Genomic DNA, 18016 nt, shown 5'->3' with positions numbered 1-18016 from the left:
CGAATATTTAAGGTAAAATATGACTTTGAGGATACTGAAATCTATTCTATTTTGGCTCAGAACTGGGGCATTGGGGTCCCTGGGCCTCAGGGGAGCCGGAGAGAACAGGGTGTAGAGTCTACCTCTAGGCCCTCTGCTGGGAGGTGCTGTAAAACAATGCAAAGCCCTTGCACCTTTAAAGTGAGAGGCGCGAAGAGCTCCTTTAGTCGGCCCACCCTCTGTCCTCCACCAATTACAGCTTGCATCCGGGAAGCAGTGTAGCACAGAGGCCAGTCACAACGCTGTTGCGGGGCGCAGCCAAAAACTGGAGGCGCTTTAGGTACAAGAGGGAGTAGACGATTGAATTCGGTCACTGGCAAATGAGCAAAAATGAGCGACTCTTAATAACCAAACAGAAGATGTTAAACCCAAGCACTTCCTCCCTTCCTTCCTTCCTTCCTTTCTTTTTCTTTCTTCTCTTCCCTTCCTTCCATTCTTTTTTCTTCCTTCCTCCCTCCTTCCCATCTTTCCTCCTTTCCTCCTTCCCCCCAACATCTCCTCTCCAAGCACGATGAACTCTTTAAGATGCTATTACAGTGATCAGCCCCGTTCTGGGCGCTGAGAACACAAAGATGAACGAGACAAAACAGGATCCTGCCCTCACGGAGCTTACATTCTAGGAAATGGATTAAACAAGATTAACAATGTATTTTCAGAGAATGAGTTTGTAAAGCCAACGCAATGGGTAAGAGTGAAGTGTGAACAGGAGGAAAGGCTAAAGAGTGGTCAGAGAACCTGACTGAAGAAAAGAAAGCTACGAGAGGAAGAGAGACTCTCAAGTGTAAAGGCTGAGTCAGGAATGAACACGGAGGGTTGGGAGGACCGAACCGCGAGCTGCAGCCTGTATGGGACGAGATTAAGGAGGAGAGCGCAAGCCAGATCATGTAGGGGTCTTGTAGGTTTAAGAAAGGAGCATCCATTTTGTTCTAGAAATGACAGGAAGCCATTATTAGCCGGGTTTGGAGGAGGACGCCTTGGGAGGGAGGCGATGGGACTGGAACCAAACCTTCCCACACGATGGAGACGCGCCAGAGCCTGACGTGCCCTTTGTTTACCGGGAACTCATAATTCGCTGGCTCACTCTGCACCAGGTGCAAGAAATGCCTGGGGACACGGGAAGGGCGAGGACACATCTTCATGCCCTCGAGCCTGCATTGTGTCGAGCAAGCACTGGCATTCGTTATGTAATATTTGTTTTCCTCTTGCAACGCCGTGGGTTACGCGGTCGCGCGCGCTCTGCGCTCGCCGGGGTGGGCTGGGAGCAGCCTGGCAGGCCGTGGATCAGCGAGGCTCGGGAATGCGGTGGCGGTTGGCAGGTTCTGGAGTCGATGAACAGACTCTATAGCGAGGGTTGATGGATACTGAGAGAAGGTGTACGTGGGCGGGCGAAGCCATTGCAAGCACTTTATCCATAAGCGCTTGAATACGCAGCGGGAACTGCAAAACAGGAAGGTGGGAATGGGCCTTTGGCTTCTGATTTCTAATGTCTATTTTCTTTCTGCTCTCTGCAGACAGCTCCGACTTAAAGAATCTTTGAGACCGTGAGACACTTGCAGACTCTTAAGTCATCGAATTGATATTCTTCGACTTAGAAGAGCTGCGCCCACCTGATTCTTCCCTGCTTTCTTAGTTGCAACTTACATTACAAAATAGAGATTTTTTTTTAAAAAGATTTGAACTGCTTTTTTACATTTACCTGCATTCCCCCTCCCCTAAATTCCCATTTCTATTTCCATTTATACATTGTTATAAAAGATGAAAAAAAAAACATTGTTTCTACCTTTTCATTGGGTTGAATTTCTGGGGAGTGAGCGCTGGCGTCCTAAGTACACATGTATGTGGACACTTCCTCTTGGGAGCCTCCCACGCTCCCGGAGCTGTTGAGGCCTTATTACAGCCATTTTGTGAACTAGGAAAGCTAGGAGGAGTTACTTGGCTTTTCTTGAGTCAAGCTGCTGGCAAATGGCAGAGCCAAGGCTGGAATGAAAAAATAGTTTTCATTCATTCTCACGTTTATTCAGGCAACATTTTTTGAGCGCCTATTATGGCACTGTGCTAGGGGTATAGTGTGTGTGTGTGTGTGTGTGTGTGTGTGGTGGCGGGAGAGAGGATATCATATCAACTAATGATCACACAAAAAATATATTTAACACCAATTTCATTGACTGGAAGACAACATTGTTTCCAAGACTCACGGTGGTTTCATGTATCTCTTAGAGAGAAAAATGCTGCAGTTGGAGTATGACACACCATTGGGATTGTAAAACACATCCCAATCTCAAAGACGATAAAATATCAAAAGCCAGGCCTTAAAATTGATGAAATGCAGTTAAAACGATGAATAACTCCAAGGAGACCTCGGATTGAAGGCCTCTTTCACACACCTGGGGTTCCTTTATTACCTGGCTCCGGTCTCTAACCCGGAGAGTTTGGGGGCATTTTGCCAATGGTGCCACAGCTGGTAGATGGTGGAGACACGCCAAACGGGGCCCACAGCCTCAGTGTATGGCTCTGCAGCCCTCTGTGGGCCTTGCATAGGCTGGCTCCCCAACCTCGCCTCTGCACTCTGGCACGCTCAGGCTGAGGGCTCCAGAGGCTTGTGAGGTTGCCACTGACCACCACCCAAACCAAAGGTAACTGCGCTTGTCTGCCAGAATAGGATTGCTGCAAGGGCCCTGGCTGAAACTTCAGCTGGGGTGAGGAGAGTCTCCTATCCATGCTGCTTCATCACAGGCTGGAACACCATGCCTTTATTATTTATTTTTTATGGAGATGCAATCCACATAACATAAAATTACCAATTTTTAAATGTGCAATGCAGTGGCATTTAGTACATTCACAATGTTGTGCAACCATCACTCTTAACTAATCCAAAACATTTTCAACTCCAAAGGAGGCCCCATTAAGCATACCTATCAAATCCTCCTTGCCCCTACCCCCTGGCAGCTACGAATCCCCTTTTGTCTCTATGGATCTACTTATTCTGGATATTTCTTATAAATTGAATCATACAATATAGGACCTTTTATGTCTGGCTTATTCTATGTTGAAGCATATATCAATACTTCATCCCTTTTTATTGCTGAATCATATTCCATTGTATGCATATACTGCAAGTTATTCATTTGGTGATGAACATTGAATTGTTTACACCTTTGGCTACTGTGAATAGTGCTGTTATGAACATTCATGGGCAAATATTTGTTTGAATACCTGTTTTTAATTTTTTATATAGAGTTATGAGTAGAATTGTTGGGTTATAAAATATTATAATTCTGTTTAACTTTTTGAGGAACTACCAGACTGTTTTCCACAGCAGCCACATCATTAAACATTCCAAAGAGCAATGTACGAAGGTTCCAATACCTCTACATTCTCACACTTGTTATTTTGTTGTTGCTGTTTAAAGCCATCCTAGTGGGTATAAAGCTGTATCTCTCTGTGGTTTTGATTCAAATCTTTCTACTGATATTAAGTATCTTTTCACGTGTCTACTGGCCATTTGTATATGTTTTTAGGAGAAATGTCTATTCAAGTCCTTTGTCCAGTTTAAAATTAGTTTGTTTTTCTTTTTGTTAAGTTGCAAGAGTTATTTGTATATTCTGGATGCTAGGCCCTTATCAGCTATATGATTTACAAAATATTGTTTTCTCATTCTGTGTGTTGTCTTTTCACCTTGGTAGTATCTTTTGACGCACAAAAGATTTTAAAGTCCAATTTATCTAGTTTTTCTTTCATCTAAGAATCCATTGCCAAATCTAATGCCATAACAATTTTCCCCTGTTTTCTTCTATGACTTTTACACTTTTAGCTCTTGCCCTTAAATTGCTGATCTATTTTGAGTTATTTTGTGGATATGGCATAAGATAGGAGTGTAACTTCATTCTTTTGCATATCAATAGTTGTCCCAGCATGATTTGTTAAAGAGAGTATTCTTTGCTAATTGAATGGTCTTGAGACCCTTGTCAAAATCAGTTGATCATAGATGTATTAACTTATTTCTGGACTCTCAATTCTATTCCATTGGGAAATGTGTCTATCTTTATGTCAGTTTCACACTGTTTTCATTACTCTATGTTTGTAGTATGTTTTGAAATTGAGAAGTATGAGTCCTCAATTTTTTTTCAAGATAGTTTTGATCTGTTTTCAAGATTGTATTTGGACTCTCTTACAACTCCATATAAATTTAGAGTCAGCTTTTACAATCTATTTTTTTTAAAGGCCATTGGGATTTTGATAAGGATTGCATTGAACATGTACATAGCTTTGGACACTATTGCCATCTTGACAACGTTAAGCCTTTCTATCCACAAGTACAGGTTGTCTTTCTATTCACTTAGATCTTCTCTAATTCCAGTAATGCTTTGTAGTTTTCAGTGTGCAAATATTACACCTAATTCATTAAATTTACTCCCAAGTAATATATTTTCTTTCATGTTATTGTAAATGAAGTTGTTTTCATAATTTTCTTTTTGGATTGTTCATTGCAAGTGTATACAAATACAACTGATTTTTTTGTGTTGATCTTCTATTCTGAAATGTAGTCACTGATTTTATTAGCCTGTGTGTGTGTGTGTGTATGTATTCTTTAGGATTTTCTATGTATAAGATCATGTCATCTGTGAAGAGGGATAGTACTACATGTTCTTTTCCTGCCTGGATCCCTCTTATTTGCGTATTCTTGCCTAATTCCTCTGGTTAGAACTTCCAGTACAATGTTGCTTGTACAATTTTGAATAGAAGCAGCAAAAGCAGGCATCCTTGTCTTGTTCCTGATCCTGGGAGAAATCTTTCAGTCTTTTACCATTGAGTATGATGTTGGCTGTAATTTTTAATCCCCATAATTAGGCTGAGGAAGTTTCCCTCTACTTACAGTTTCTTGAATGTTTTTATAGTGAAAGAGTGCCAGATTTTGTCAAATTCCTTTTCTGCATCAATTGAGATGATCATATGTTTCTTCATTCATTTTATTAGTATGTGTATTACACTGATTGATTTTCATATATTGAACTCCTAGTATTCCTGAGATAAATCTCACTTGGACATGGCGTGTAATCCTTTTCATATGCTGCTGGATTTGGTTTGCTAGTATTTTGTTGAGGATTTTTGCATCTATATTTATAAGGAATATTGATCTATAGTTTCCTTTTCTAGTAATGTCTTTGATTTTGCTATCAAGGTAATGGTGGCCTCACAAAATGAGTTAGGAAGTATTCCTTACTCTTCTATTTTTTGGAGGAGTTTGAGAAGGACAGGTGTTAATTGTTCTTTAAGCATTTGATATAAGTCACTAGTGGTCCTGGGCTTTTCCTTGGGGAGGTTTTTGACTACTGATTCAATTTCTTTGTTATAAGTCTGTTAAGATTTTCTGTTTTTCCTTATCAGTTTTTGTATTTGTGTGTTTCTAGAAATATGTCCATTTCATCTAGGTTATCTAATTTTTTGGATTCTAATTGTTTGTTGTATTATTTTATAATCCTTTTTAATTTCTGTAAGATCGCTAATGATATCTTCATTATGCTGCATTGAAGTCATCTTCCTCCTCCCCCCACCCCCAATAATTTATCTTGATGACTGTAGTCATCTTCTTCTTGACTCAGCGTTTGCTTGGTTGCTGTAAATTTTTGACTGTTTTTCAGAGTTCCCACAAAGTCAGTTCCGATGGTTTTTGCTTATTCTTCTACGTTCCTGTGAAGGGGAGGACCCTTGGAGCTACCTACTTTGCCACTTTCTCTGACGTTACCTGTTTTTTGTTTAGTTTGTTTTGTTTTAGAGCAGGACGGCCAAATGGCTCTGATGTGCCAAGTTCCTTCTTCCATTTATTTCCCGTGCCTGGCCTTCTCACTTTCTGGGTATCTGTCCCCCACCATTTCTCTGAACCTCTCTAGCTCTAACACTCAGCCCTCAGCCGTCTCCCTCCAAATTTTCTCCTCCTCACCCCCATCCCGCAACTGCAGGACGCCCACTCTCCTCTGTTCTCACCCTCTCCCAACCCCCACGCCACCCCCACTGGACTTCTGCTTGAGAGACGGAGGCTTCCCAGTTTTTCCCCTCCCCCGGGCCAGCAGGCTCAGCCTTGGTGTGGGCACCTCAGGGAGCGCACAGACGCCTACTTTAAGGCCACTGGGCCGCGGGGTCAGGCAGAGCTTATCCCCGGGGCCCTTTCTTGGAGATGGCGTGTGGCGCCGCCACGCCTGCGTTCCCGAGCACGCGGAGCACACGCACGCTGGGCCAGGCGGCTGCGGGAGGGGCCTGTAAAGGGCCACACCGGGACTAGGCCCGGGTCCCAGAAGTGCTGGCAGAGGAGGTCGCAGCAGCCCACGGACACCGGACACCGGACACAGGACACGGGGTGAGAAACTATGGCCGGCTTTCACGGGTAACAAAAAAAGAGGGAGGAGAAAGATGAGAGGGACAGAAAAGGGGGAGTGGTTCTAAGCGCGGCTGTACACGGCCCTGAGGCTGGAGGATGGGCAGCGGGACTGCAGTTCCGAGGTGGGGGCTTTCCTGTCGCGGACGAAACCTCCGAACTTGCAACTGAAACGTTTGCAAGTTTCCCTGGGAGTGAGCACCGGGAGGGCGGCGAGGCGCAGGCGCGCCCGGGGGCGGCGACCGCGGAGCCTGCGGGGCCGGAGAGGGGCCCTTGGCTCGCTCGCGTCTCCGAAACTGGCCGGGCTCCTCCGTCGTCCCCGCGCCAGCGCCACAGACCCGGGCCGGGGCGGCCGGGAAGGCACCCACTTCACGCCCCTCTCCTCCTTTCGCTCTCGCATGCCTTATTTAAGTCATCAAGTTCAAGTAATACGCAAATAAACATTTTTAAATGTATACGTTATTATTTCCTTTTTTTTTGTATTTGAACTTTGCGTGAATTGTCTTAAAACGCTTAAGTAGTTTTCTGAATTCTTAACTGTATCTTCCTCAGATAGCTAACATCATAATTGAGTGTTGCCACGGTTCTATCTGTAGACTATTTGGTTTTAGAAAATTGTTTCTCTAGTGGAATAGAAGCCAAAGAACAAGTCTGAGGACATTGCGCTTACATTTTCTGTCCATGGATTACTATTTGAGACTATTTAAGTTATTGCCTCTGTTAATATCTTTAAGGCATTTCTGAACAAACTGAGAATAACCTCTGTCGCCATTCAGAGGGACAATGTAGCTGCCCCGGAGCCTGTTTTGCGCTCAGTATTAGAAAAAGATATGTGAAATCTGGAGGGAAGTAATGTGAAGAGTTCTAACTCTGTAAGTAATCTTCTCAGTCCTGAAGACATTCAAGATATAATCACTGAGCACCTACTGTGTACCAGGCAGTGAGAGTAAAGGACTCACCAACTATCTCAAAGGGGAGATACATAAAAACAGAAGTAGAAAATACTGGTGTTGTTCATAAATCTTTTAATGTTTTGTTCTAGCTGCTACCTTCTGGGAGAGTCTTCCCCATGGCATGGAGAAAAAATTATTAACAAATTAAATCCTCCCTCCTCTGTAACTAAGGTGAACCTTTTTGATTGGATAAGCATTGCCCAAACTATTGAGAAAAAAAAAAAAAATAGCTCTACCCAGAGGACCCTAGTGTTAAGTATTTTTTCTTTATTGATGTGGGGGAGAGAGAGACAGTAGTACTCCCTTCATTATAAGTTATTTAATAAAGTGATACTCACTGTTGTTAAAGACTTGGGTGAGAAAACTTGTTAAAGATGAGATTTGAAGTTAGCAAACAAGGAAGTCAATCTTAGGATCCTTCTACCTGTCAACTTCTAAGTCACCAAGACTGATTAACTTCTGTACAGTTTTAAAGCTATTTTAACATGTAAAAAGTTTTTATTAATTGCCATACTTTCAAGTTTTAGATAGATATGAATAGTAAGTCAAAATAGATTTGGCCTTAGAAATCAAGGACTTTATAGAATGACGAACTGAGAAGATAAGTTTTTACAAAGCCAAATAATAATCAAAGTGTTTTCCTAGTCACCATTGAGATGCAAATGATGAAAGGAGCAAGGACAAAAATGAAGTGAGTGCGTTTCTCTTTGTTAGGAAAAGTACCTTAAGTAAGTAGTTCTCAGGAAGGTGAGGTAGTCAGTCCATCTGCATACCACCGCCCACCAAAAGTGGATATTTCAGAAAAGTGTGGTGAGAAAGTGATCCAGGGTTGTGAGTGGCCAATGTGATCAAAGGCAGGTTTTTATTTTATACAGAAGAGCAGAATTAATAATTCCCATCTCCAGTCTTATATTAAGTAGATCAGTCATATATAAAGTAAAACAGAAAGAAAGAGATTTCATAGTTTTAGTTGGAAATTAGTATTCTAGTAAATGGGGTTGGGGGAGGTGATTGAGCTGCAGAACTTCTGGGCAAGGCTAAAAAAGAACTTTCTTTGAGTGCTTATAGGCAAATTAAATTGATCTTTCTTTCTTTCTTTCTTCTTTTCTTTTTTCTTCTTGTTTAAGAAACTGTTCTCATAGTGTTGAAAAGGTGTGGATAAACATTGCTGAGGGGAAGTAAATTTGTATCACATCTATGGATGAAAATTACCAGTATCTATGAAAAATTTAAAGGGATATGCCTTTGATTCAGAAATTCCACCTCTAGAAATTTATTCTACAGATATATTTGCACATGTACAAAATGGCCCATTTATAAGAACAGTCACTGTAGCTTTGTAATAACAAAAATATGAAATAATTTCAATGGTGCTACAAATGAGGAGAGATTTAAATAAATTATGAGGCTTTCCTACAACTAATAATATAGAGCTATTAATATTGAAAAGAATTTGGTAGATTTAGGAAATATGTAATGATTTCCAAGATATATGTTGAGTGAATAAAAAAGCTACAGGACAATGTAAAATACTTAAAATTAAATTTTAGAAATATTTGCATATGTGCTTGTATATACATAAAATATTTCTGGAAAGGCACAAGAAGTTGTTGATTGTTGCCTCAGGGGAGTGTGTGAAGGAAGATTTACTTTGTACTGAATACAATTTGCTACCAGTTTTTAAACTAACTATATGAATTATCTAATAAAAATAAATGATAAAGTAAGCGAAGCTCTGGTAGAAGGAAGTTTTTCTAGAACTGACTACTTTCTGTTTGGTAAGACTTATGCAACTGTCAAATTACACTAACAGGAAAAGAAAAAAGAACACACCAGGGTAAGTGAGTCAGTCCCTTATCTACGCCTTAGTTTCCTCCTTTGTAAAATGGATACAAGGTTAACTACTTTGCAAAGTTTTTGTTTAGACCAGACATAAAAAGTATAAATTACTGCATTGTCAGACACACAGTAGTTATTCATTACATACTAGTACACTAGTACATTCCTTCTCCACGCTCCTCTGGCTCAGCCTTCCAGTTTCATCAAGCAATTCCCAAACCAAGCTGGGCTTGAAGCAGGAAGAATTTAGGCATAACCAGAGCATCATTTCACCAGTACAGGATTTAACATTAACAGTAAGACCATCCCCTTCAACTTCATTTACTAAGCAAACATTACCTGTCAGGTGCTGTGCTGGATGATTGGATATAATTGTGAGCAAACAAAACTCTGATGTTTTAAAAAATAATATACAGTTTATACATGAATGTATTTATATTCAAACAATACAGAATAAAATTAATGTTTCTGTTCACTGCTGCTCCTCTCCCCAGAGGTAACTGGTGATATCAGTAAAGTGGGGGAGTCCTTAATGACTCATGGCTTTGGTGCATGTTGTTTCCCCTTAAATAGCCTCATACAATATGTATTATTCTGTAAGTGGCTAAAACATCAGTATGTCTTGGAGATTTCTGCAAGTCAGAAAAATTCTTCCTCATCTTTTAAACTGCTGCAGGTAGCCTATTATATGAATCAATGTTCCATTTATTTAGTCTTTCTCCTGTTGATGGACATTTAAGTTGTTCTCAGTTTTTACTAGTATAAAATTCTCTACATAATATTATCTACATGCTTTTCATATAGTCAAATAATTCTTTTTTTTTTCTTTTTTCCTCCAAGGCAATTATTAATCCTTGGTTATATATGTTAAAAATGTTTACTTCCAATCTGATGCTTGTATTATTATCTACAGTTCCTGCTTTAATCAAATTTCCTTAGTTTTTACATAAATTCCCTTTTGTGTACCATGGTCCCATCTAGGATATCATGTAACATTTAGTCATAATGTTTCCTTAGGCTCTTGTTAGCTGTGACAGCTTTTAGTTTTTTTCTTGCTTTAATAACCTTGACAGCTTTAAGAAGAATGGGTTAGGTTTTTTGTTAATGTCAATCTTTTGGAATTAGTCAAATGTTTCTCATTTTTAGACTGGGATAATGGGTTCTTGGAAGGAGGACTACAGAAATTAAAAGGCATTTTCACTGTGTCATATTAAGAGTACATACTATCAACATGACTTATTCCTGTTGATGTTGGCTCTGATCACCTTGCTGAGATAGTGCCTGTCAGGTTCTTTCCTCATAAGTTACTCTTTTCTTTCCCCTTTCCATACTATATTCTTTGTAAGAAAGTTACTTTGTGCAGCCCATACTGAAAGAGTGGGGAGTTACGCTTGACCTCCTTTCAGGTAGGGTATCTACATAAATTAATTGGAATTTTTCTGCATGGAAAATTGTCTCTTCTTCCCAGTTTATTTGTTTATTCAGTTATTTATTTGTATCTATATGGACTCGTGGGTGTTTATTTTATACCTTGGGTTATAATTCAATACTATTTTCTTTTATTGCTCAAATTATTTCAGATCTGGCCATGAGGAGCCCTTTCAATTTGCTCTTTCAGTACATCCCTTTGATATAGCCCCATCTTTATGTATTTGTTGTTGTTGTTGTTGTTGTTTCACCACTTCTTTACTTTCAACACTACAAGATACTATGGGCTCATCATGTATATTTCCTGCCCCAGTCTGAGAACCAGCAATTTTTCCAAGAAGCCCTGTTTCCTTTTGTTAGAGAATGGTAGTATAAACCAAGAACTGGTTGCCAATGTGCTTGTTACCATAGGGGTATTTATGCTTCTAGGCCTTCTCAGCCGTCAGTTCAAGGAAAATATGTATGTATACTCATCCGTGTATATACATATATCTATAAATCTTTCTATATGTAGCCATCTGTAGCTATGTTAAGCTGAACATGATTTAATATTAATGTATCCAGCTGTGACCCATTACCACATGGGTCTTTTTAGCCTCCTCTGCTTGCTTAGCTGTGAACTCCAACAGTGAGAAACAGCCCCCTACTATCCACAATTTACCATAATTTACTTCATTGCTCAATTTCAGTATACTTTTATAGAAGCATTAGAAATATTAATCTGCATCTCCATGAAAAACTAGAGTATGATGCTTATGAACAGCTTCTTTTCCTTTAGTCTTACAGATTCCACTCATTTCCAGAAGTTACTTAGGTCAGCACTTCTGCCACCACCAAGGGTGAGGTTGTCTCATACATTTGTAATACAGTTAGAATATCTTATTACATTCTGTACTTCATCCTGGAATTTCCTGACTTCCTAAATGATTTCTAAATTTTGCATACGTTAAAGTTCACTTTTTGTATTGTAAATTCCACTAGGCTTTGAAAAATGCATAGTGTCATGTACATACAATTACAGTATATAGAATAATTTCACTGCTCTAAAGTATGCCCAGTGCTTCACCTTTTCAGTCTTTCCCTGCTCCTCCCAAACCTTTAGCAGCCACTGATCATTTTACTGTCACTATTCACAGATACTCGGGGTTAAGACTTGAGCATATCTTTGTCGGAGACTCTATTCAACCCACTACATTGCCTAATACATTGCTTTTTCTTCTAGGATATAGGGGGGGAAAGGCACACAGGATCAGAGATTGATTTTATAGAGATCTGCCCTAAAGATAAAGGCTCTTGAAAGATCAGTCTAAAACATCTGTAATTTCTGAGCAATAAAACTGGAGCCCTATAACTGGATATGAATTTTTCCATAAACCCAAAGAGGGTAAGAATCTGACTTTTGTGGCCATTAGGAAAATCCAGACAAGATTTCTCTTCCATAAAATGGGGTGGAGATACTAACAGAAATGACCTCTTAATAGGACCAGGTGGATTAAGAAAGATAAATCGGCACACAGGATGAACTGACTCTGGGGAAGAGGAGAGAGATAGAATGGAGTGGGGCTGCCTTCCTCATGAATCCTCCCATGGTACATTCACACACAGTCACAGAACAAAATCTTCATTCAACGTAACTAGAGAAAATTAGTGTGAATTTTCTATTTTTCAAATGCTTTCATAAATAAGATCTTCATAAATTGTTGCTATAACCTCCTACAAAATTACTGTGCCAATTATAAAATCAGAAAATAGAATATCTGAGAGATCACATAATTTATTGAGGGCATGAGAACCTACCAGGCCTTCAATAGTGATACTGAGATCTACACAAGCTTCCTTAACTAAGGGCTATTACTATACCTATTTTAGAAATGAGGAAGCTGAGGTTTAGGGAGGTACTATAACTGGCCCAAACACATACAACCAGTGAATGTTGGAGCCAATATTTTATTTCAGTTCTGGTCAGGAGAATAGAGACTATGCCCATTGGGCCTGGCATTGCTCTGGACTGGGTGGTCTAGATCCTTTGGCCTTTCACAAGAAAACATTTGAGCTTAAAGCTATCATGATCAATTTCCTTTACCTCCCCATCATCTCCATAATGCTCTATACTTCCTTGTTCTTAACTCAAACCTCTCTCACCTCCCAAACTTTCCACTGTGCTCCCTGGTACTTCTCCATAATCACTTAATGCCCCCATGGCCTCGACCTCTTCTCAGTTTCTGCCCTTTTGTTGGTATAAACACAATCCAACTCTCCTTTGAGGACATTGAATTTCCTGCATCCCTCTCAAGTGGAAGTTTATTATTCTCTCTTATGACCAACCCAGCTAAAAGGTCAGGAGGTGAATTTGAGACACCTCCACAGCCCCCATTTCCCATTGTCTCTTCCCCAACAGGTATGGGTTGAACTGTGTCCCCACACAATACATAAGTTCAAGTTAAACTTAATACATAAGTTTAAGTTCAAGCCTTCAGTACTTCAAAACATGCTCTTGTTGGGTAATAGGGTCATTGCTAACACAATTGGTTAAGATAAGGTCATACTGGTTTAGGGTGGACCCCTAATCAAATATGAGTGGTGTCCTTATAGAAAGAGGAAATTTAGACACAGATACACACACAGGAAGAACACCATATGAAGATGAAGATTGTCTCCGTCTGTTTGGGCTGGTAGAACAAAAATACCATTCAAGGGTGGGGCCCTTGCAGCCTCAAGGCCACATGTGGCCCTCCAAATCCCCAAGTATGGCCCCTCAACTGAATCCAAACTTCACAGAACAAATCCCCATATTAAAAGAATTTGTTAAACTGGTCCTCACAGTTCTGGAGGCTAGGAAGTCCAAGATGAAGCCACTGCCAGGTTTAGTGTATCTAGGGTGAGGGCTCACTTCCTACTTTATAGATGGCCCCTGTATTGCTGTGTCCTCACATGACAGAAGAGGCAAGAGCGCTCTCTGGAGTCTCTTTTATAACAGCACTAGTCCCATTTATGAGGGCTTCATTATCATAATCTAATTACTTCTCAAAAGCCCCACCTTCCAAAACCATCACATTGGGGGATAAGATTTCAGTGCATGAATCTTGGGGGGAGTTAACATTCAGTCCATAACAAAGGCAGAGATCTATTAATACAAGCCAAGGGACACCAAAGATTTCCAGCAAACCACCAGAATCTAGTGGAGAGGCATGGAACAGATTCTTCCTCAGCATCCTCAGAAGGAAACAACCTTACCAACAGCTTTATCTCAGATGTGTAGCTTCTAGAACTTAAAGACAGCACATTTTTATTATTTAAGCCACTCGGTTTGTGATACTTTGATGGAAGCCCTGGCAAAGTGATACATACCAACCCTGTGGCAAAAAACTGGTTTCATTTTAAGACTCCAGTTAATCAACCCAACTCTTTCTTCAGATCTCAGTTTAATGATTATTTCCTACGGATACTTCGTTGATCAGGATCTTTGATATAAACTCTCACAGAACCATTTTCCTTTTTTTTTTTTCTGGAACACACACTTAGCTCAGTTTGCAATTACACAAGTGCTGGTTGGTGTTTGATTAACATTTGGTCTCACCTCTAGACCCTAAATTCTATCAGAGCAGCAAAAGTTTCTGTTTTACATACCATCAGGTCCCCAGAGTAGGTGCCCAGCAAATATTTGTTGGATGAATTAAAGCTTTCTATTGTTTTGCAAGTTAATTCCTTTTTGAAATACAAATAACCTTTGGCACATAATCCAAATCTTATCAGTCATACAATATTTAATATATACATGAATGTCAGGCATAGGAGGGCACGGAGCTTTGTATTATCAGATAATTGCTTTCTAAATGACAGTTGGCTTCTTACTGAGTCCTATTTCTTGCTCTTGTCCACTTTGACTATTATTTTATTGAATTCCACAGACCTGTGGTCTCCAGAATCATCTTTATGGTCTTTTAGCAGCAGTTGCCTCTGATACTTTTATGGGTGTCTTGGCAGCATTTGTCAGATTTTAATTTGTTGTAGCCATTCCCTGGCATGTTGGCTACACTCCTATGTTTTGACCATGTTTGTTTTCTAGTCTGGTTTTAGAACATTGCAGATAGCCTGCCATTAATTTGAGCCCCAAGTAGAGGAAATTATTGCTTTTTTCCAAATGGTAGCTACAGATAGCTAGTGCTATTTTGAAATTAGTCAGGGGTGTACTATGGCTCGCTATGGGGCAGATAATGTCTTGGTGATAAGTGTGTATATAAGGGAACCTTAACCTGTGAGATACTTCTTGGATTTTTTTCTTTAAATGTGTGTCTTCCCAGTTGGAGCACCAATGGTAGACATTGTGCAGGGATTTTAGAAATGATGATAGATTAAGATACCAGAAAAAGTAAGAGGAAAAGTATCAGAATTTGACTACATAACTGGTACACTTTAAAATTTTATTTAAATTTTAAGTAGCTATTATATTTGCAAGGTTTGAAAATCAAATATTACTATAGGTAATTTTTGTTTAATAAAAAATATATTTGGTCTTTGGCCAGCTTCCTGGTACAGAGCTTCTAAAACCCTTAGAATTTCCTGAGCGATAAGAGTCTCTTTTGTATGCTAATGAGATGACTCATGGCAGGGTCTCTTAGATGGATTAAAATTGGGGGCTCACCAGAAAGCCAACATAAGAGGGTTGGACCTTTCAGCTCCCCTCCTCACCTCTGGGGATGCAGGGTAGGGGGTAGAAATAAGGTTCAATCACCAATGGCTAGTGATTTAATCAATCATGCCCATGTGATGAAACATCCATAGAAACCTCTCAACTTTGGGGTTCAGAGAGTTTCAGGATTGATGAACACATTGAGGCGCTAGGAAGGTGGTGCACCTGGAGAGGGTATGGAAGCTCCATACCACCCCCCATGCCTTGCTCTATGAATCTCTTCCATTTGGCTGTTCCTGAGTTGTTTCTTTTATAATAACCTGGCAAACATAAGTACAGGGTTTTCCTGAGTTCTGTGAATCATCCTAGTAAATTGTTGAGTGAGGGAGAGGTTGGAGGAGCCCTCAAATTTATAGTCAGCTGGGCAGAAGTATAAGTAGCCATCCATAACCGTCTGAAGTTGGGGAAGTCTTGTGAAACTGAGTCCTTGACTCATGGAGGTCTGTGCTAGCTCTGAGCAGTTAGTGTCAGAAATGAATTAATTATTGAACACCCAGTTAGTGTCAGATGTTAAAAGGTAAACTTTGGCACTTTAAAGTTTTAAAGGGGAGATCACTCTGAATCCTGCTAATTTGTACCAGATGTGTTGACCTAAAAAAAGAAACTGAGGCAAAATTAATATAAGTAGAGAGTTTATTTGGGCCAAATTTGAGAACTGCAACCCTGGAGACACAGATTCAAGTTGCCCTGAATACATGTCTAAATTAGCAGCAGTTACACATGGATTTTTAGAAGGAAAAAAGAAGGGTCAGTTCCTAAATTAAACATAAGCTCTTCATTGGCCATACATTGTTCTTTGTATCACAAATTCGAGGAACATGGATGGAAACTATTAATAAATTAAAAAGCCATCTATATAACTGGACTGGTTTCCAAAATAGGACTTTCTGGAATTCAGCTGGTTATTTTGGAAAGGTTTCTGAATTTTCTCTAGGCTCATCTCTTTGTTTCCTTATAAAATCCTGTGGTGAAGTTTTATGATTTTGGCTTTCCTTGGCATCTATTTTTAATCTTCCTCTAACACACCCAAACTCCTTCTTGAAAATCTTTAAATTCTCTCTGTGTGCTTTAAGATGTAAATTTGCTACACTATTTTCTTTAAAACTCTGTAAAGGCTCTGGCCATGTAGGACAGATAAATTTTAACTTGTTCTTTTTACAGAGGCACAGTTTAATCCAATTGACCTTTTAAACTAGTGAATTTTACCTTTCTCATGGCTAAAATTTTAAAATCAAAGATATAAAATTTTTTTATTTCCATCTATGTGTATTTTTTGTATACATGGGTATATGTCTGTGTTTGCATATTATCTACATGGTACCAACTTGACCAGGCTCATGCTCATGGTCATGAATGCTCATTTATTTGTAACAAATAAATGAGCATTCATAAATTCATAAGCTCAAGTGCTTTTCAAGTTCACATGACTTTATTAATCTTTGGTAAATAAAGTTAGTTTTTAAATTGTTGGTAAAATAAAATTAGAACGACTCCAGAATTGTTATTTTTTGAAAGAATGGAGATATTCAGGAGGGACATGCGCACTATATGAAACAGACAGAATGCATTACCACTATAGTGTAAAGTGGTCACCATGAATTCCTATGTATGTTGGTGAGGAGGGTGGATGGCTGCAGCTTCAGCCACAGGATGAGAACTGTGGAGGACAGAGAAGGAGCTCATTTCCTCTGCACACTTTAGATAGTAACTGTGTGTGTAAAAAAGAAAGGGCCAGTGCTCACTTTTTGTACTCAAATATTAAAAATGATTCCAACTAGAATAAAGTTCTAAATTAATAGTATTCCTTTAACAGTGAGTTCTCAGGACACAAAGACATCAAAGACTGTGGCCTCCTACTTGGAAATTTTGTTTATTTGAAATGCCATCAAATAAAAAACTTCCTCTAACCACTTTGGAAGGACCATGTCAGGTATTGTTAATCAGTCCTTGTGCAGATAAACTCAAAAGCAGTGACCTACGGATTCACATTTTTTTATTTCAAAAAGGCAGCTCTGCTTGAGTGGACATCTTCATCACCAGAAGTCTTCAACACCTTGTTTTTTAGACCAGGACAAGAAGTAGATGAAATATTTATTTGGGTTATCTTTGAGAATAGGAACACTTTTCAGATCTGGATTTCGAATTGTTTGTTAATAATTGTCTTTATTTGTATCATATTTTTAATGCTTAAATTGATTATGCTTTGTATTTCTAAATGTCTAAAGTTAGCAACAGAAAACTAAAATCATGAGAGCTAGACACTTAGAAATGATCCAACATACCACTGCTCTTTTGTCAGTAGATGGCCTGACTGAGATCCTGTTGCCCTGTCCTCTTGTGTTAACAATCAATTCAGCCTTTAAACCTCAGTAAGTTCTTAAGCCATAGTACCTCTCTTCTTTCTCTTTGACGTGGGATGAGACTGCTGGGGAATGAGCCTTCCCAGTGATGTGGGACAAATTTACATCTAAAGTATTGATCATCAATGCCTTCAGAAGTCCCACACCTTCTGCACTGATTAAGAGTCTCTAGTGATTTAGTCCTCCTTTTCTTCCTAGTGTGGAGAGGAAGACACCCTTACATATACAGACTTTTATAGATGTAAATTTCTCTTACAAAAAGGCATCAAAATAACTACCTCAAAATAATTCTTAGGCCAGATAGGCATATTTTGGGGACTAATTCAGCTAGATCAGT

The sequence above is a fragment of the Eulemur rufifrons genome, chromosome 7 (assembly GCF_041146395.1).
Source record: "Eulemur rufifrons isolate Redbay chromosome 7, OSU_ERuf_1, whole genome shotgun sequence".
Taxonomy (NCBI): Eukaryota; Metazoa; Chordata; class Mammalia; order Primates; family Lemuridae; genus Eulemur; species Eulemur rufifrons.
This window is presented reverse-complemented; position numbering follows the sequence as displayed.